Raw genomic sequence first — 21,638 nt, 5'->3', positions numbered from 1 at the left:
TCACACAGTGATCTCTGATCAAGTACACTTACCATCAATCAGGTGAAATTCCAAATGTATATATTGACGAAATGACGTACACTGTTTGCGAGGGTATGTGTGTAAGCGATGTGTGCGATGAAAGATTTTAATTTCCAATACGATTGACTTATTTTTTTTTTTTAATTAATATTCTATTCAAGGAATGTACACAAGGTGTGGAATTAGAAGTGGAGGCACATGGATCAGAGATGGTGGATGGGGTTTCTGGTGCGGTCGTTACAGAGAAGACCACATTTTCACAGAAAAACAAGAAAACAAGGGTAACTAACATACAATTTCATTTTCTAGAAGTGTTTTGGGCTGGTGTTTTCTTCATACCATGTTTTTGTATTTAAAGTGCTATCTACTGTATGTGTGCTATGCATTGAACATGTTTTGACAACCCATCTCCTAGAGGCCCAGAAGGAAAAGAAGTATAAAGACACAGACAACAGATGAAACCAAAGATGTCGCTTGCCAAACAGATCTCACCATGGATCAAGTACTATTTTAGGCGCAGCGTGGTCCAGTCAATAAGCAGACTTGTGATGCTTATGCCCAATGGCCTGAAACTGAATACAATGTGACCGGCGAAGCCAGCAACATGTTCTTGGACCATTGCTACAATGTGATAAGTTGACAAGATGAAACTGAATATAATGAAGATGCTTTGAAATTCCTAGCTGACCACTTGACACAATCTACACCCACAAAAAAGGTCCACCCAATAAACATTCAACATTGATGGTTTCTCCAATTCGTGTGCAAATAACAAAGCTGAACTAACAGAGACTGAAGCTTCAATGCAATTGACCAAGGAAATTGCCAAAGATCTTGAATACAGTTTGTCTAGTTTGGGCGATTTGTCCACCACCGTTAAGTTGCAAACCACATTCATGCAGGACGATTGGCTAATAAAGGAGCCTAAATACATTGTATTTGACAGCTGCGTGGTAGAGATTATACTGATGCTGAATTGTGTACATAATTTAGGGGGAAAATATGCGGACAGCCATTGGTGCATGTGTCTCGTGTATTACAAGGCACCAACCTTCAAATCCAAGCCACCCGTGTTCACCTCCATGATACATTTTCATGGTCTGCTTAACCGATGCTGGGCAAAGTGCCAGCTGGAAATCTATTGTGATCAGCAGCTTTACTTTTCACTGGCTCGAGCTTTAGTAAGTTGTCCAGTTTCTGTCACTTTGTGGGAGTTCAGTTCCTTGCTAAAACGCAGTACTACAAATATCAAAGAGAATTCGTATTCACTGCTATTAGTCAAGCCTGGAAAATAACAAATGTCAATTGAAAGCACATTCTGTGGCAAAAGATTCAGGCTAGCTGGCAATGGACAGTGTGACAGCCCCGAATTTTAAGCAAAGTACTGCACATACCACTTTCAAGACAAGGAAACTAAAAAGATTGCGAGTTCGGAAATCGTGTAGGGTGTCCCAATGTAAATACTCTGTGGCCATGGAGAAACATGGTTTCATAAAATCCATTGAACATCTTCAATCGAGGGGAATGCAAATAGACCTCATAGCCACTGACAGACATGTTTCAGTAGCCAAGGCCATGCGAAAGCAGTCTCAAAACATTTGTCATCAATTTGATGTATGGCATGTTGCCAAATCAGTCAATAATAAAATTACAGCTCCTGGTAAAAAGAAGGGTTCGGGAAAATATTTTACAGTGGTCTCAGTCTTTCAGCAACCATCTCTGGTTGAGCTCCAAAACTTGTGATGGGTCTGCGGAAATTCTACTTGAAAAATGGCACTCATTGATGCACCACTGTTCCAACATTCATTCATGGACAGAAAACCAACATTTTCACCAATGTGCACATGGACATTTATCGGAGGAGCAGGGACACAAGAAGAAGTGGTTGGTTCCATCTTCACCTTCACACAAAGCTCTTGAGAAGATCGTGTTTGATAAAACTATTTCAAGAGACCTAAAGGGACTCACAGAATTCTGTCACACCGGAGATTTGGAGGTGTTCCACAATATGTGCCTAAAGAACAGATCCAAAAGGTTGCATTTCAGCATAGACGGGATGCAAGCTAGGACATTATTAGCGCATAACGCTTTATACTTCGAACACAGAATATTGTTTATTATCTGCCTGACTCATCAGTGCCCAATTATATTTTGCCGATGCATTTCGGACTTCCGTCCATCGTCAGGGCTCTTAGGCACTGTGCATTAATTATCTGTCACCACCAGTTGTATGATTCCACATGTATACAATGTTACATCAATTCCCATAACATTGAGTACACTTAGTAATGTCCCAATTGTCCATATTAAGCATGTCATTACCGATCAATACTGACGATGGACGGAGGTCTGAAATGCATCGGCAAAATATAATTGGGCACTGATGAGTCAGGCAGAGACAATACATATGATATTTGATACATATAGAAACAATAATATATGATATTTGAAAAACTATACAACCACCTGGAGTGCAATTCTGGAAGGAGGGTTGGGAGTGAGCACACTTAGGAACGGAAGGAATCTGTCCCTATTTTTTTGGATATTGCTAATAACCTTGTGCCAAGGTTACAAGTTGTGCACCCAGCAAACTTGTTCGAGAACAATTTAACTAATTACATTTTCACAGTGTTTAAATATAAACAAACAGTAGCGGTGCCCACTCTACCCCCTTGTTTTTGGCCAAGCCAATATACCAGGAAATGGAATTTGATTTTGTGAAAGATCTCACTTTGACTTGGCCATGCATACTCATGGAATCGATCCTGATTTTGTTCCTAGGACACATACATTGCCACAAAACGTTGCAAACGAGCCCTGTTCACCTATAGCGGATCTCGTTGAACAGTTGACTGCCCGGTATAAATGATTTGCAGCGGTGTTCGTACATGAACAATGGAATGCTATTAAACTCTAATTTCAAAGCTATTCAAAGTATTAAGAAGTATTTAATCATGCACGTTTAATCCGGTTTATGATTCATTAATTTATATCTCAAACGATAACATGCATGTGTGTGGTTGCTTGGTTTCTGTAAAGCTCGACATAGGTGGCCATAGCGTCCAAATTGTCTTTTCAAATGTACCCTCTTTGTCAATGTTTTTTTGCAAGACCTGCCAGTTGTAGGATGCCATACAGTGTAACTGTGTGTTTTGCCCCCTCCCGCGTTTGACCCGCTCTTGTGGGTCTTTGACTGATCAGGGCATGGGAGGGTCAGATGGATATCAGCATGAAAGGAACTGCGGGGTCTGAGCTGATGGGCTCAGGCCTGGCGGGGTGTAGGTTGTTAGTGCACGGGAAGTTCAGTGGCGATGAATGGGCACTTGGATTTATGACTTGTCAATGTCTCACGTTATCCGCAGAGCACATTCCTCCATGAGAACAGGGCGCTGGGGATGGGAGAGTAGCATTTGTAGAAAGAGCGATGGATTTATGGGCCTAGTAGAAAGATGTCATTGGGCCGATTTGAAAATGGTTTCCTCGTTATCTGTTTTACTTTGCCTATCTGTAACTGTTTTCCAAAAATAACCAAAATCAATAGCACTATTGATGGGTAAAAAAGTATTCACGATAGCGCTGCATTGGTGGATGCCAGCAAACAATTTGTTAATTTTTTAAAACATATTTCAAATGCCACGTTGGTCGGCCGGCAGGCTAATCGCTCCCATGGATTAAAGGTCACTTCGTTTGATGTAGCTTGTGTGGAGTTCACACCGACGCATCTTGTACAGTATGTTTTTGATTTGTGGCTTTTCTTCACAAAAACCAAACTTACCATACATGCCCCGAATAAGGTTCAATTGTTGTTCGACCTTGGAAGAAAGGGAGGATTCGCTATGGATTGAAAGACGGAAGTTGTGGAACTTGAAATTGGAACATTTATTTTCATTCTATGAAACCCGTTGTTCTGAGCAGACACTCTGCATTACACTGAGAGAATGGAAATACCAAATATCATGTAAGTTTAACTAAAGCCGAGTTTGTAGACGAATGAGTAAAGGTTTCATTTTCTGACTTGTATTGCTTGCTTACATTGTGAATGATTGATGGTTGTGGCATATTGTGATGACACGCAAACACAACCTGTATGCAGGCTAGTGATATCTAAACCACTTCGTCCCATGGCATATCAGTGTGTGCTATCAACGTTGTATTATTGGGTAGCAGGCACCCCTCCCTAGAAAGAACATGGCATGATAACCTGTTATGTGTTTTTTTGATACTCTGAGTGTCTGCAGCCATCGCCTTTAGCTTAATGTACCTTTCACAGATGGGAAATATCAATTTGCATATTTGTCTTTATCCCGGGCACATGGGAAGTCCAGCACCGAAATGCTATGGCAATTCCCTTCTCAACTTGAGTACCTACAGCAACCCCATACACATGTTTTAGCCTTGTTGTGCCTCATCAGTGAAGTGGAGCTGTGCCTCTCTGAGCACAATGAGCATGGCGTCCACGTCTGGGTTTAACCAGGTTCCACCAAACCCAAGTTCGTTGCTAATATTCCGTTAGAATGCTGTCTATGTGTTGTTCGAATCTTTCTGTCAGCTTGCGCATCCCATTGGGAGCTAAACATACTCCACAACGCTAAACTCTCAAGCACTTCATAGACTCCAACTTTCCCCGATGTTTTCTGTGTGTTTCTATTGTTTGTGGTTTGTGTTGGTTATTAGGTTTCACCTGGTGCAGAATTAAAGGGTAAATGGATAAATCTGAATAAAGAACGGCTACTGAAATATATTTTTATTCTGTTTTCTACACAGCTACATTCTTCTTTTCTGCGAAGGTCAGCGTTTCCAGATGCCGAGTGACAGTTTCTTCAGCCAGCAGTGGCAGATACGGCCAAATGGATGGATCTCGATTACGCTGATGTGGGACGATCTCCCGGAACCGATATGTCCTTTGGCGGTACCAACTACAAGGAGCAACCTGTCATTGTTTTCGGTGGTCTAGCAAGAAGCTGATGCCGAAGCCTTGCGAATCAAGGTGCGTCGAATGCGCATCTTCTCCCGAAAGGAACACTGTGTGCCTCATGATAAAGTTTTGATGCTGTAACCCAAGGACATTAAAAAATTGGTATTAAATGGAAATCTGCGCATGTTCTCGGAGCGTTGTTTGTGAAATAAAAGAACATTATAAATTGCTATTGATGTTTCCTTTAAAAATAGTGTTTTCTATTCCAATTTGGGACGCGCTGTGAGAGAATGTGATTATTGAATTTCTGGGTTCTGCGTCAACTGACATTAAGACGTAGGTGATGACTGGGCATGTTTGGCTACACTGTCCACTAATATCATGAAAGTAGGTGGAGAATATCGCTAGCAATAGTGATGTCAGCTTCAGGGGCATGTAATATGATTTAGTGCCGCTGGGGCACTCGAACTTGAGCCGATCGATCAACGGATAAGTGTATCCCAAGATGGCTGCGCCTGACTCCTTTATTTTGCATGTGTAAAAGTGTGGAAAACAAAGGTTAGATGCATAGGAAATTTGTTTACAATCGATCAATGTATTCTTATAACGACTTGCCCGAACGATCGGGACAATAACATTTTTGAGCGCACTATTCCTTTAAGGTCCATGCCATGGCCTCTAAGGAAACCTGTTAGAAGTTTGTTTATTTTCCCGGTGTTGTGTGCCCATTCTTCCAAATATGTTAATAAAAGGGACGTGAAGCCTTTGCTATCTGTATCAATTATTATAATTGGTCTATAGCTCTTTGGGTCAGTCTTCACGCTCCTTTTGAAGATAGGGACCACAAACGAGGTTCTTGAAGAATACGGAAAAAGTTCAGTTGTTATTATATTGTAAAGCAATATAGTCAGTAGACTTACCCAAATTGACGCGTCAACCTTCAATATTTTGTTAGTGAGCTTGTTCGGGCACGAGAGTAGCTATTTTTTTTAAATCAGCCTTTCAATTATTTCAGTGTCTGCAATAAGCTTCCAGCTATCTACCTTGCCCTGTTCATACCTTTTTTCGTATTCAACTTTAGGGTCTTTCAAAGAAAGAGTTTCGAAGTACACGGTCCACTTTTCTTCAGGTACTGCGTTTACCTGTTAAATGGCTTGTTTTACTTCTTGGGTGTTTATCACTTCCCTGAAGGTGACTAAATCCTTATTTTTTTACATGACCAACATAATCTCCTCGTCATTTTGAAATAGCCCTATATGTTTAGCCCTATATGTCTTAATGATATTCTTATAGTGCTGTTTTATTTTCTTAATATTAGCAATTCTCAGTGTAGGAGAGGGGCAGCTTATTCATTTTCCAAATGTTTGCGTGCATCGCACGTTTGTCATGTGCCAAAGAGCTTTCAAATGCCTGATTGTTTCAGTTTCCCCCTCTGGGCATTGTCTTATATTTGAACTGAATGTTCTCAACATGAGCAGTGGGGTCGCTAGGGTCGGGCCACCCCTTCCTCGGTCTACTCTCTGCACTGTCTGCAGTGCTGGCTGGCGTGCGCCCGCAAGGCACAGACACCCACACAATGAAACAACAATGAAACCTGCAGCCGTCCCATCAGAATGTAATGCACGAAACCACTAATATGGGTTATTAGTGACTTAATTGTTTCGTGTCTACATTCTGATGGGAGGGGAGGGGAGGTGCAGTGGGTGTGGTAGTTGGTGCACAAAGCTTCTCTGCAGGAGTGCTTGTGACTTCACACATTCCCTTTTATAGGTGCCCCTCCCTCCACTTTTTACACAGTCTAACCGTAATTGGTCATGCTAAACGCATTTAGTTTCCATTCACAGTAGTTGAGTGGATCGTGTCTAGCAGATTCTGATTAAACATCCTTCTATCCACTGCTCTCCAGGGTATCCTGTTATTACCAGGAATAACCATTAAACCCGTTGGGCCCCCAACTAGCGCCCTGCTCAGAATGGTTCCAATATACATTCGTCGGTATTAAAGTTCCGGGTAATACTTAGTATTGTATTGTATTTGGTTATTTATATAGCGCTCTTTCCCACTTGTGTGGCCTCAATGCGATTTTCCTCTGTTGGAAGGCCCTTGGTTACCGTAGTCGATGTGTTTGGAAATTCTAGGGAGTTTAGCTTAGGAGATGCATGTGTGCATGTTGCCGTTCTAAGACTTGGGTGGCTGGCAAGGCTCGACTAAGCAGCCCAAGAGAGGTCAGACACATGGGTGGGTGCTGTTGAGGGTTAAAGTAGATTGGTATTGTTGAGAGAGTCTATGTGAGGCCAGCTATACCGGTTTCCTTTTGGGCAGTGGTCTCTGTATGCTAGTGGCAGAGGTGTTGAGGTAAGTCAGGTGTTTCAGTCTGGACGGCGATGTGTGAACTAGACCAGATGTGCTTGGCCATAGCTGTATTCTATTGTGCATGGAATCTTGGCCGTGCCTGCGGCCTGTGTCCACACTAGTGATGTGAGAATATACGTACCGTGGGGGGCGATATTGCTCGGCTGGGGCAATATATGTCCAGGTCTAGAATTGATAGTCCTATACCAATGGGCTTAGCTTTTATACTTAGCTTTTATACTGTAGCTGCATATGTTCAACAGAGATGGAGGCAACACCTAGATTTGAGAACCCTGTATAGTGTGAGAGAGGCCTATGTTTCACAGTGCAGTAGGTTTAGGCATATGGTAAACAAAGATGCAGGTTACACCTAGATCTGAGAGTCCTATACAGTGGGAGAGAGGCCTAGTTGTCACAATGCAGTAGGTTTAATCATACAGTAAATGAAGATGGAGGCGACATCTATATTTGAGAATCCTGTACAGTGCGCAAGAGGCCTAGGTCTCAAAATGCAGTAGGTCTCATCATAAAATAAACAAAGGAGCAGGCTGCGCCTCGATTTGAGAATCCTGCATGGTGGAGGGAGATGGGGGCTAGGCTTGACAGTGCTGTAGGTTTCAGCCTATAGTACAGTAGGTTTCTGTAGTGTAACAGATATTGATGGGTTTTTTTGTTTTCTTTTTAGCTGGATTTGGGAATACCTTAGTAGTGAGAGATTGCTAGTGTTGAGAGCGTCCCTGAATGAGCGGTGTAAGTTAACAGTGGAATTGAGATACTTAGAAAAGGGCATGTGATATCCTGGGCTACTTATTTCATTGTTAGTCGTCTGTCATGTGGGCCAGTGGGCGGGGGCATGGTGAGAATGTTGTGAGTGTTGCGAGGGTGCCAGAGCGAAAGCTGCTGGTTTACCTGGAGTGCTTGTCCGGTGGGAGTGTTATTGTGGGTGAGTTGAATGGTGGATCAGGTGTGCCACAACGAAGGCTGCTGGCTTACCTTGAGTACCATTCAGCTGGGAGTGATTGCTGAGTAATATGAGGTGGTGTGTCAGGTGAAACCGCTGTGAGAGCTACCGGCCCCTGAGTTGTGATTGATGCAGGGGTGTTTATTAGTGGTGTATTCACAGGGAGCCGTGGATTAGGAGAGTATTGGGAAGAGCCAGGTTTTAATGGCCTTCCTGAATTTCAGGTGGTTTCCGTGTTGCGAATGCATAATGGAAGGGAATTCCAGATGATTGGTGCTTGGACGGAGAGGGAGGACCAGCCAAGTCTAATGGAGCTTTAGGGTGGCATCACTAGGCAAAATGCAGTGCGAGATCTGAGGTTCCTGGAAGGTTGGTAGGGGACAATTTTGTCTCAGAGGAATTCAGGGCCGGTGTTGTGAACTGCGCGATGGGTGATACACATGGCTTTGAAGGTGATGCTTTGAGCAAAAGGGAGTCAGTGGAGGACTCTCAGGGTAGGGCTGATGTGTTCTCTGGTGGGCAGGTTAATGAGCAGGCGTGCTGCCGCATTTTGGATTCTTTGGAGTTTCCCTAGGTGGGATGCTTGGGCTCCTAGGTAGAGGCAGATTGCGTAGTCTAGGTGGGAAAGGATGATGGAGTTGATGGCCAAGAAACGATGGGGATAAGTGAGGTAGGGGAAATCCACCTGAGGATACGTAGGTGGAAGAAACAGGTTTGTATAGGCTGGTGGTGTGTTGGGTGAGGGATAACTCTGAGTCAAATTCACATCCAAGGTTTTTAACCACATTAGAGGGTGTCAGTGCCTGTCCTAGTGAATTGGGCCACAGGACTGGATGGGGAATGAGCGATGTTTTCTCGCAGACTAGGATTTCAGTTTTCCCAGGATTTAGGATGAGGTGGCTGGATGTCATCCAGTGATCAATGTCAGAGAGGCACGATGACAGGTCAGGGCTGCCAGAGCCTTCAGAGTTTGGGATTTTGAGGATGATCCGGGTATCATCTGCATATTTGTAGCAGCTAAGGACGTACGAGTGGATGATTGCGGGAATGGGTTGTATGTAGAAGTTGAAGATTAGCAGTGACGTGGATGCTCCTTGGGGTACACCTTTGCAAACTGGGCGTGAAATGGATGTGAACTGGTCGAGGTGCATGATTTACGACCGGTTAGAGATAAAGAAGGAGATCCACGAAAGGGCTGGGCTTTTGATTCCTAGTGTTTATAGTCTGACTAATAGAAACGAGTGATTGATGGTATCGAAGGCTGCAGAGAGATCTAGCAGGATGAGCACCGCACAGCCGTCTGCATCGGCTGTTCTTTTTAGGTCATCCCAGATCGAGACTAGGGAGTATTCTGTCCCCCTTAGTGGTCTGAAACCTGCTTGTGCTGGGTCTAGGAGGTTGTTCGCTTTGGCATATTGGCCAAGTTGTTTGTAAGCCACACAATCAATCAGTTTTGCGATTAAATGCGTGTTGGAGATAGGTCTGTAGTTTTGGGGGAGGAGTGGGCCAGTAGTCGGTTTTCTGAGAATGGGTTTGGTGTAGGATGTTTTTAGGGCTTTCGAGAATCATTCTGATGTGAGTGAGTGATTAAGGATTGTGTCTGCAATGTTACTTGCACAGGTGGAGATTAGTATTTTTTTGACCATTGAGGGTGGACACGGGTCTGACGGGCGGCTTGCTGCTACCAGTGAGAGAAATTCTTGGTGTGTGAGTCAAAAGAAGATTGTGATTGTGGGGGGTTTGGGTGGGGCGCTTCGGGAGAGTGGCCGGTGCCGGTAGGATTTTTAGTTTGGAGATGATGGCGTTGTGTCTTTCATTGGCGACATTGTAGAAGTGGAGCGAGAGGGTGTCGCGTAAGGCTTGAGAGCTTGGAATTAACAGGCAAGAGCATGAGGGGGCTCTGAATTCTGCTATGATTTTATGTAGTTCCTCACTTGGGATGCAAGCATTTTGGATTTGGTTCCCATAGAATGATTTCTTGCTTTGTCTGATTGATTTCTGATCTGTAAATTCTGGTTGTCCTCGCTAGGGCGGTTTTGTTTTGGGCTGAAGGGTCTGCTCTCCAGGACCATTCCAGGCAGTGCCTGAGAGTTTGAGAGGTTTGAGATTAGGGGTGGACCCCCTCAGCATTGGTCCAGATCTCTGTGAGGTACGTTTTGATGGGGTGAGGGGTATGAGCGCATTGAAAAGCCAGAGGTCGAAGGAGTCATTTGCTGGGGGTCCTTCTGTGATGAAGAGTGAGTTGAGGGAGTTGAGAAGTGAGAACTCAAGATCTGGGGTGTTTACCACTTTGTTCCATAGTGGGAAGGTGGAGGGGGCGGTTGGTGGCGGTCATGTGGGTTGTTGGCCGGTGACCACAGTGTTGAGTGGTATGGTGAAACAGAGTGCTGAGTGATCCGACCATGACACGGGGTGTGGGGGCTGGGTACATATGTATGCTGTGCTGAATATTATGTTTAGGGTGGGGCCTCTTGTGTGGGTGGCAGTGGAGGTGTGGTGTTTGAGATTAAGTGTATCTAGACTGTCTGTGAATGTCCTGGTCATAGGATTTGATGGGGAATCGAACCATATGTTGAAATCTCCTGGGATGGTGAGGGCTGGGTGTAGGATGAGGTTGGCCTACGGTGCTTCACAACATCTGTCTGGGAAGTTCTGTTATAGCCGGGGGGTCTGTAGATGAGTAGGATGCTGTGTGATGTGGATGGTGCGAGTTGGAGTTTTACCAGGAGGGATTCGTAGTCTGTGGTGCTGGTGGAGGTGTCCTTGGTTATTAGCTTGAGTTGATCTTTGTGTAATATTGCAAGGCCTCCACCCCTTCATGATCTGTTCCGGATAGTGAGAATGTAACTATGTGGGAAGGTCTCGTGTGCAAGGGGTTCGTAGTCATCTGAGAACCAGGTTTCAGTAATGAAAAGGATGTCTGGGTTTTCTTCTGTGATGATGTCATAGATGTGGAGTTTGTTTTTGGAAACTGACCTGGCGTTGATGAGGGTGCAAGATATTTGGTGGGATGCCTTTGAGGGTAGAGGGTGGGTAGGGATGGGGCAGATAGCGGGGTCTGATGTGGGGACGGGAAGTGGGGGGAGGATGAGAAAGGGGAGGTGGAGTGTGGGGATGAGGGAGCAGTTGGGATGGGGGCAGGTGACTGGCAGTGGGGAGGTGCAGTGTGGAGGTGAGGGGGCAGTTGGATTGGGAGAGCAGGGGCAGGGGGGAAAAGAGCTAGGACTGGGTTGGGTGCGTGCAGTGAGGTTTTGCTCCTATATTGCGGTGGCAGTGGTTGCGAACTGTGTCGGAGAATGGGTGATGCTAGGGGGGACATTAGGTTTCTGCGGTCTCGCCCTTTCCTTGCATTATGAGCAGTGGTTCTCTGTTGGATGGGGTATTGGATAGGGCTCCTTTTGCTGTGAGAATGGTGCGGAAATGTGAGTTGGGGTGGTGAATAGTTAATTTGGGAGAATGTGAGCGGGAGGTGACAGGGGTTGGTAACAGGCACGGTTGGCGTGTGATAGGCATATTAGGGGTCTTGCTGCATTCTCTGGTGCGTTCCATGAGGGGATGCTCTCTAATCCGTCTTTCCATCTTGCTGCTCTTATTTGCACAGAGTGGGATCTACAGGTGGGAGAGAGTGTGACACTTTGAGGCGGGCAGGTGTGGTGTGGGTGTGGGAAAAGGAGCGGTGAGTGATGCAAGTTAAAAGTGCGTTGTGGAATGGGGGTGGGTTGCGTGATGGCGGGGGTAGTGAAAGACTGCGGTAGGTCTCAATGGGGATAGTGGTGCGCCCGGGAGCTACATTGTTGTGGCCTGTGAGTGACATGGCGCCTAGTTGACTGTGTTGCCCTGTTGCAGCCTTAGTTTCACAATGCAGTTTGAGTGCAAGGTAGAAGAGAATTACCTGTGTGTATAAAGTTGATAAAGCTAGATTTGAGAGTCCTGTGTAGTGGGAGAGAGGAATACGTCCCACAATGCAATTTGGGTACAAGACAAAACACAACTAGATTTGAGTACATGACTAAATACAGCTAGATTTGAGTACACGCCTAACACAGCTAGATGTGATAGTCCTGTATAGTGGGAGAAAGGCCTACACCTAACACTGCAATTTGAGTACAAGGCTAAACATGGCTAGATTTGAGTACAAGACTAAATACAGCTAGATTTGAGTACAAGACTAAACACATCTAGATTTGAGTACAAGACTAAGCACAGCTAGATTTGAGTACAAGTCCAACACAGCTAGATTTGAGAGTCCTATATAGTGGGAGAGAGGCCTACACCCAACAATGCAATTTGAGTACAAGATTGAACACAGCTAGATTTGAGTACAAGTCTAAATACAGCTAGATTTGAGTACAAGCCTAACATAGCTAGATTTGGAAGTCCTGTGTAGTGGGAGAGAAGCCTACACCTAACACTGCAGTTTGAGTACAAAGCTAAACACAGCTAGATGTGAGTACAAGACTAACACAGCTAGATTTGAGAGTTCTGTATAGTGGGAGAGAGGGAGGCAGAGGATTGTAATTACAGTATTGTACAGGTGAAGATAGGTTTCCTAAGTGGCTAGGCTTCCAGGGTAGAGTAATTGCTCTACTCCCCACCCAGGCCACTCCTACCATACTAGTCGTTGCTGGTTGACATCTGGCCACTGGCTTCCCCTGCTGACACCTGCAGACACTTTTTGAAGCTGCTGCTGTAAGAGCCGCCCTTTGCCTTGAGGCCCTTAGCTGCAGGGACTGCACAGGCAGAGAGCTGCCCTGGGAGGGTCGGTGAAGATCATCAAATGGACCAATCGGGTCTCAGTGTGGGCTGGGAGGCAGGAGAAACCAGGAAGTTTTGAGCCGGGAGTGAATGGGGGGCTCGAGGGGGAAACCACAGGCTGGGGGCTCCAAAACAATGGATGATGAAAATGATCCAAGGCCCAGGAGGGTCTTGGTAGTCAGGCACCCAACTGCTGCTGGCAGAGGCAAAGAGGCGAGCAGGGGCCTCTGCCGCACAGTAGTACTGCAATGTAGAGGCTTGTGAGCCAATCGGGTCTATGGGTGGGTTAGGAGGCGGGAGGAAGGAGAAACCAGGACGTTTTGAGCTGGGAGGGAACGGTAGGCTCGACAGGGAAACCATGGGCTGGGGGCTCCAAAACAATGGAGGATGAAAATTATCCAAGGCCCAGGAGGGTCTTGGTAGTCAGGCACTCACCAGCTGCTGGCAGAGGCAAAGAGGCAAGCAGGGGCCTCCGCCGCACACTAGTACGGCAATGGAGAAGCTTGTGAGCCAATCGGGTCTAGGGGCGGGCTGGGAGGTGGGAGGAAGGAGAAACCAGGACGTTCTGAGCCGGGAGGGATCGGGAGGCTCAAGGGAGAAACCACGGGCTGGGGGCTCCAAAAACAATGGAGGATGAAAATTATCCAATGCCCAGGAGGGTCTTGGGGTCAGTTAAGCACCTTTCGAAAAGTTGTAAATCAGCAAAAGAGTTGTTGAGAGTGGATATTCCCTCTATACCATGTTGGTTGCATCGGGGAATCACCCTGCACTTTCCCCCATTTACATTTGCAGGCCTACCGAATTACGACCCGGCATTCATTGTTTCGCCCAGTTACTCTTATTCACTATTCCCGGACTTTCAAGTGCATCAAGTCCACACTCTACATCCAAATCCTAACACCTAGAGTTGAGGTCCCCCTTCAGGATAACACATCTATTTTTGTTCTTACATTTCCATTTTATCACTAAGTCAATTACAATTTCCAGAAAAGTAGCACGGACACACCAAGATGTCAATACATATTTACCAGTAACAAACAGCTAACGTCATTTTGTTCTGCCCAGGATAATTCCACTGCAAGAATTCCATAGGGAAGACAGTGGGCCTCATTACGAGTTGCCTGGTAATAGCCGTTCCTTTCCAGCATGCCGGAATGAGCGTGTCCGTGCACGTATGAACCCGCTAACAGCGGGTGATTACGAGTTCACGAGCACGCGCGTTCCCCCATGCCGGTAGTGGCAATCCTGCCATGCCGGTAAAGTGCCACCAACCCCCTTATACCGGCATCGCGCGGCCCGCCCATACCGTTACCGCTTCATGCCAACACCTGAATACCGGCACAGTGATACTGGCACGGTATCACCGTGTACGTAAAAACCGGATCCTGAAAATTACGTCATCGCGCAGGAACGGGAAATGGGCCGCCGGCCATCTTGAAAAACACAATCCATTGCCATCCTCCATAACCACCACTACCACCGTGTTGTTGAGTGCCACAACTCAATCAGGATGTCGAAGGCCACCAGAAAAAGCACCCAAAGGAAGAGGAAGCAGCGTTTTTGTGATGCTGAACTGACAATGCTGGCAAACACCCTCGAACAGCATGCTGACATCATCAGAAGCACAGACCTTAAGCATGCGGCCCAAACCCAAAAAAAAGAGGTGTGGCAAGAGGTTGCTACGAGGCTGTCGGCAGTGGGGAGCACCTCAAGGACCGTACGGGATTGCCGAAAGCGCTGGGACGACCTCCGCCTCCGGGTCCGGAAGATCCTGGCGGAGAACCGGAGGGCCACAATGGCGACAGGCGGTGGCACACACTCCCCTGTAAAGCTCACCACATGGGAGGAGATCGCAAGTGGATTTATTGACCCGGAATCCATAGAGGGGATAGGAGACCAGGAGTTTGGCGCAGCAACTACAACAGAGGAAGGTGAGTGAACCATCACATCTACGCAAAACAAAACATAATGTGACACAAGTGATGTTGAAGTCAGATTAGGCACGCCAATGCATGTCCCAAGGCGACATCAACAAATCAATAGAATAATGAGTGCCACCCCCGGCACCACACGCATGATGAGTGAAAATTCCAATCCCAACAGAGGTGCAACATGACCCAACCATGCCCATGCCCCCCCCCCACAGACACCAAAGCAATCCAATGCCACCAGCCATGCAGTGATTGCCAACATGTCCCCTCAGTACACCAAATGCCACACAACAGAAATTAAATTGTACCTGTATGTATGAAAATATCACACCGCAAAACATCACAGCTGCCATTTGGCAACATCACTGATGACCTGCATCTCTTCTATCTCCCAGGCACCGATGAGGAAGGTGGAACAGAGGACAGGGGTGCGAGCACATCCAGTGCACGCGAGGGGACCAGGGCCACCGGCACCCCCTCGTCCAAGAAATTGCCTGCAGCCACACCCAGTGTGCCAAGCAAGGCATCAACCCTGCCGGGGGCACCTGCTGCGACAGTGGTAGCTGTTCCGCCGGCCACCACGGACGTCGTGTCCACAGAGGTGGCTGAAGAGGCAGAGGTAATGTCCGGAACGCCCAGCTCAACGCCCATTGCCAGCACCCCCCACCTGCGGAGACTGAGAGCCAGGATGACCCATGTCTGCATGACTCCGACCTTGGAGAATCGGACATTGGCATCTTCGAGGAGGACACTGCCCAGGACGAGGACCCCACGCAGGTGCCTTCCACCACCCCGCCAGCCGCCACCCTGCCTTCCACCACCCTGCCTTCCACCACCCCGCCAGCCACCAGTACACCTGCGGCTGAAACCCCCTTCGAGGTCCGTTTGGCAAGGGTAGAGGCCCGCTAAGAAGAAATGCTCCAGATAATGCAACAACAGGTCTTCGCTGGTGATGAGGCCATGAAGGCCATAGCCACGGCCATTGCTGCCAATACAGCTGCCATGGAGGCGTCCACGTGTGCATTCCGGGAGTGCAGCAGCCACACCATGGCCCAGCCAGGGGACTGATAATAGACACCTCCACCACGTCATCCCCTTCCACCTCGGTGCAATCAAGCCCTGTGCGCTTAACGCGCAGGAGCGCACGGCGCTCGGCCATGGCACCTCCAGACCCAAAAGTCGCAAAGAAATGACATTATGGGAAATGACAATATGTGAGGAACTACAATGGTGAAGGCAACAATGTTTGTTGCACACATGGGGACATTTGGGATCTGTGGGGTGGGTGAGGGAGTTTGTTGGCCTATTTACTGGGGTATGTGGGGTGGGTGAGGGAGTTTGTTGGCCTATTCACTGGGGTATGTGGGGTGGGTGAGGGAGTTTGTTGGCCTATTCACTGGGGTATGTGGGGTGGGTAAGGGAGTTTGTTGGGGGGTTCTGGGAGGGGGGAGTGGGCACAGTTTTGCTGTTACAAATAATACACAAGTTGTGATGAGAAAAATCCATGGCTGGACATTGTTATTTTTCGTGTTCATCCATTTAATGTGTTACGGTGTTCAGTGCCCGACCACCAACATTCCCTTTGTGCATGTTCACATTGGCCCAGTGTCTGACTGACACAAGTCATTCATCGTCCCTGTGTTTCAAAAGTATTCGTCAATTAGTGCTTGGCGTACAGCATAGCCGTCCCGTGCATCACGTACTGGCAGGGGGGCTCCTTCGCCTCCGTCTCCATCCCCTTCATCCTCACCCGGCCCATGCATGTCAATGTCAGGTGGCAGTGGTACATTCCTTCGGAGGCACATGTTGTGCAACATGACACAGGCCATGGTGATCTTTGCCACTTTCTCAGGCCTATGTAGGAGCCTTCAACAGGCCAAAGGTCTGCTCAATCACAACACGGGTACGAGTGTGCACACGATTGTACTCCTCTTCATGGCTGTTCTGCGGGTTCCGCACAGAGGTAAGTAGCCACAGCCTCAAAGGATATCCTCCATCACCTGCAAGCAGATACAAATAGGTGTGTGTCACTCTGAACTGCCACCTTCAGGGAGCACGGTCATGGCAGCAGCTATTTGGTGTGGGCATGCACATGTCCCTGTACGTGTACCAAATAGTCACCTATATGGAATGTATACTGTAAAGAGGTGTGGAACACTGGATGGGGTTGAATAGATGATGCAGGTTGTAATCATGCATGCTGAGGCAGATGTGCTGTGGCAGTGCGACAATGTTTAGCTTCCAATTCATGCTGTATACTCTTCACTATGCATGGTCACACTAGCCGCATTGCTACAGTTGCCATCCTATTCAGTCATGCATTGCTTGCCATCACCATGGTGCCCTGCTTGTGCCTCTTACTTGTTGTCATCCATATGCATTATTTGTGATATGTGGCCCAGTGATGTGTCAATTTCCGTTTGGCTGGGTCAGGTGAGGAGTGTTTAGCTCTGCATTCATTCTCCACTCACTGGCTATTGACACCCAGGTGTACTATTAACCCCCCCTTTCCCACCCTGGTGAAGTATCCCCCCACTTTTCCCACCCTGGTGAAGTATCCCCCCCTTTCCCACCCGGGTGCAGTAGCCCCCCCTTCTGCATCCGCACACATGAGTACCCCACAGCATGGCCATGGGCCTGTTGTGCAACTCACCGAGCAGAGAGGCACGTGGTCCAGCATGTCGCTCCATGTGACGGGGTAGCGTGGAGTTGCGCAGTACCATGGCATCATGTGTGGATCCAGGAAATCGGGCGCAGCAATGGGTGATGATCTTGCTGGAGTCACATACCATTTGCACATTGATGGAGTGGTATTGCTTGCGATTGCGGTACACGGCCTCTATGGCATGGGGGACTACCAATTCCACATGGGTGCAGTCGATGGCACCAACACTATTGGGCATGCCTGCCAGTGCATGGAAGCCTACTTTGGTTTCGGCTATCTCCTGGGCAGTCCGTGGTAGGGATATGTGGGTGCTTGCGTGCTTCAGGAGGGCATCCAGCACTTGGTTCAGCATGTGTGAGAATAGTGGTTGTGAAATGCCATGCAGCTGGCCCACTGTCTGTTGGTAGGTGCCTGTGGCCAGGAAGTGTACCACAGACACCACCTTTAGTAGTGGGGGGATGGCAGTGCATATTTGTATGTGGCTGGCAATGTCGTTCTGTATCATGTCCACTATGGTGGTGATGGTGTCACGGTCCAACCGGTACAGGGTGTGGATCTGCTCACGGGTTAGGTTGAATGGGCTGGGTCTGGTGCGAGGGATTGATGGCTGCCTACGAGGCGCTGGTGGCTGCGCTGGTGGTAATTGCTGGCCCTGTCTCACCCTCCTTCTTCTCCTGCGTCTCCTCTGTGCTGCCTGTTCTTGCTGCTGTAGTTGTTGTTGTTGCTGTTGTTGCTGTAGTTGTAGCAGTATAGGCATGTCCTCCTGCGCCATGATTGCAAATGCTGGTGGTAGCATTTTGGTGTAGGAAGGGGTGTGGTGTGTAGGTGTGCTCCTTTTGTACTGGGCCACTCTACATTGCCTACACCTGTGGGGGGGTTGTGGTGTGTGGGTGTGCTCAGTTCATACTGGCACAGCCTCCTTTGACTCCACCTGTGGGGATTGTGTGCACCTGTGGCAGCTGCCTTGTATCTTGGTTGCTGTTTGCGGGTGGTCCGCGATGCCTGTTTTGCTGGCATCATGCAGCCCATTATTACCGGGTTCGCGATGCCGGTATTTGCATGTTTGCGTGGGTTGTAATTGGCACCTATTACCGGCATGCCGGTATTTCCTGCCTGAAGAGGTGCATGTACGCGCCTATGCCGCTATTTGCGGCACAGTAAATAATGGTGCCGTTAATACCGGGTTTGTGGGTCAGAATGCTACATACCGGCATCATCCCTCACCGGCATACCTCGTAATGACGCCCAGTAAGTCTAACCTTATCCGGTCCGCTTTTCGGTCTTGAAATCTGTGATCTAATTGCACCACAAGGTTGATGAATTGTCCACAGTCTTTAGGTGGGTTAACCACTTGAGCAAGGACATCCTTTAGTTCCCCTTGTAGACCCCGATGAAATAGTGTGGTCCTTTTTTCCTCAGGCCACCCAGCTTCAACGACTAGTATGTTAAATGTTGCTATATATGTAAGCAGGTCTTGACTTCCTTGACGGAGTGACAAAAGTTTGTTGTCTAATGCTTGGCCTTGGGTATGACGAGCAAAGAGTTTTTCCATTTCCATCTGGAAGCCCCCAAAGTCATGTAACAACGGGTTATCCTGACTTACCAATGGTACCGACCAATCCTCGGCACTGCCACTCAGATATAACAAGACAAAAGCAACCCGCGCTTGGTCGTTAGGAAAAGCCCCAGGTCTGCAAAGGAAATGAAGACGACACTGGTTCATGAACGTTGCATACTTCTTGGAGTCCCCTGTAAATCGTTCAGGTGGAGCTAAAGGAACTGCCCCAGGAAGGGTTATTTGTACTGGATTGGTGGAAGAAGTTGGTACAGGTGCTGGTGGAATGTTACCAGGCAATGGGGTCTGTCCTGCCTGTGATTGGAGCAATTGTCTACTTATTTCCTCGGTACGATCCTTGGTAACAGTCAAATCCCTCCTAAGAGTGTTGGTTTCTTACCTGGGTGAATGTACTTCAGCGTGTAATTGTCCCAACAACTGAACTAACTGGTCAGTTTCTGAAGTCTCCATGACGCCCAGGTGGATAATATTATTGAGGCTTTGCGTTCTGTTACGCTCACCTGGTATCCACAGGGATGCCACCCAGCCCTGGTTGGATGATTTGCACTCTCGAACCCTCTCCCAGTCCCTTGGTAAGGCCTCTGGTTAAAGATGTGTCTGCAATATAGGAGAGCTGGATTCAATACCAGATTGTCTTTATGTTTTCCCACCTCCCTTGGCCTCAATTCCTTCCTCCCCCTTAGGCATTCTTCTCACCTTAATATTGTAAAAGGTGGATTCTCTGTCCTGCTCCTCGTGGCAGGGGCACGTAGATGTGGGGGGCGAGCAGCAACCAAGTTACTTCACTGGTGCAAGCCCCCCTGTGGGAATCCAGGCCTGCTGCGATTCCGTAGGTTTTCTGCTTTACAGTCTTTATATGCAATTCTTATGTTCCTCTTAGTTTGAATAATAATGTCTTGCTTCTTTCCTTTTAGGTATGGAAAGGTATTTTTGTTGTTGTCATGCAGTTTGAAGATGAGTATGGGCCGGTAGGCGAAATCGCGGTGTGCGCGATGTTGTCCGGTGAGTAATACGCGATGCGTGACGTTGTTTCCCCTTTTATATTGCTAACCTGTGTCTTTTCTCTCCTTGCAGGTTGCGATGTCGCCGAGCACTGTAATGTTCCAGCAATGATACTGACCAGGAGATGACTACCCAGGTAAGAATTGAGTGGCTTTCTTCATTCGGGAGGAAACGTGAGTAAACGCTTAATAATGCTGTCTTTCTTTCTCCTCTTTCCAGGTTATGGTATTCCAGGATGCGTGCAGTGCCGGATGATGGAATTCGTACCTTCAGGTGAGTGGAACTGAAGTCAGCGATGGATTGAAGACAGGATACTGTTCCAGGTAAGTTTTGTAGTGTTCTTTCTCTCTCTGCAGGTCCTTGGTTTCAGGTAAGCTGGCATAAAAAAAATTGCCACAGTGAGCATTACACTGCCCACAGCAGAATAACGCACAGCATGTTCTTCTGTTTGGGTTGGTTTAAATAGTCTCAGGTAAAGTAGTCCAGGTAAAATAGTCCCAGGCCTGCCACACCCAAAGTAGTCCAGGTAAAGTAGTCCAAGGCCTGCCACACCCAAAACACTAGACCGCATAGCTCAGTTCCTTGTAACTGAGCTATGTGTGTGCCTCCATGTTGGCTGAACCCCCCCAAGTTAAATAGTCCCAAGTAAATAGTCCCATTCTAATGTTGGTCTTCATGATGGTTATGAGCCAGGCGCCAAAGGCGCCAGGACTGACTCCAGGAGAGTCTTGGATGAGGTTTTAACTGAAAGGCTGACTTGCCAGTGAGGGCCAGGAGCAAGGGTCATGACAACACCCCAATATAACAAATGTATATTTTCTGCCTGCATATGGGTCCAGCAGTTTTGATTTGGTCTGTAAATTCAACCCTGTTAATGCCCTCAAACTTGGTGTTTGCGAGAAAATTGTCAGTATGCTTGCTCTATTTAATCAAATATACACATCATTGCCATACGAGTTTGTTATTCTAACTTTGTGCGTTTGGATGTGTGCTTCAGTTGTGATCGGTTAACCAGGTCTTACTCTAGGACAGTCCTTGTGTTTTTTGCTTATACATCCCTGGTTGTCCATACTCTAAGCACTCCTCAAAACACTATACAGAGTTTTGCCTCCATCCCCTGGCCCCCTATTCTCATCCCTTCCCAATTTTCCATACTCTCTCATTTGTTTAGCCAATGAGATTTCGCTTATCTCTCCTCTGTTTGGGCCCATGATTAAGTGCTCTCTATTTGTAGCGATAGCATTGGACTTCGTGCTCAATGGCCAATAAATTTTGTTCAACACATTTGTGTTCACTTCAGAGGTACTTCCTTTGGGCCTTTTCTCTTCACCCATGTTGGTCAGCTCTGCATCGAAGAGCGTTGCCAGTATCTCCTTTCTCACTATTTTGTCGTGCTGAGTATCTGATATAATTTCACTTTTTGGCAGGATTATTTTCTTGGTTGGTCCCTTTACACGCAG

At 47.4% G+C, this 21,638-nt stretch overlaps 1 protein-coding gene across 2 annotated transcripts in view; it reads right to left on the bottom strand.

Moving 5' to 3' along the window:
• LOC138491341 (beta-galactoside alpha-2,6-sialyltransferase 1-like) overlaps positions 1-21,638 on the bottom strand; it is a 566,357-nt gene that overhangs the window by 113,205 nt on the left and 431,514 nt on the right. The window lies entirely within an intron of this gene.

The sequence above is a fragment of the Ambystoma mexicanum genome, chromosome 10 (genome assembly GCF_040938575.1).
Source record: "Ambystoma mexicanum isolate Mex_15411 chromosome 10, UKY_AmexF1_1, whole genome shotgun sequence".
Classification (NCBI taxonomy): domain Eukaryota; kingdom Metazoa; phylum Chordata; class Amphibia; order Caudata; family Ambystomatidae; genus Ambystoma; species Ambystoma mexicanum.
This window is presented reverse-complemented; position numbering and strand designations above follow the sequence as displayed.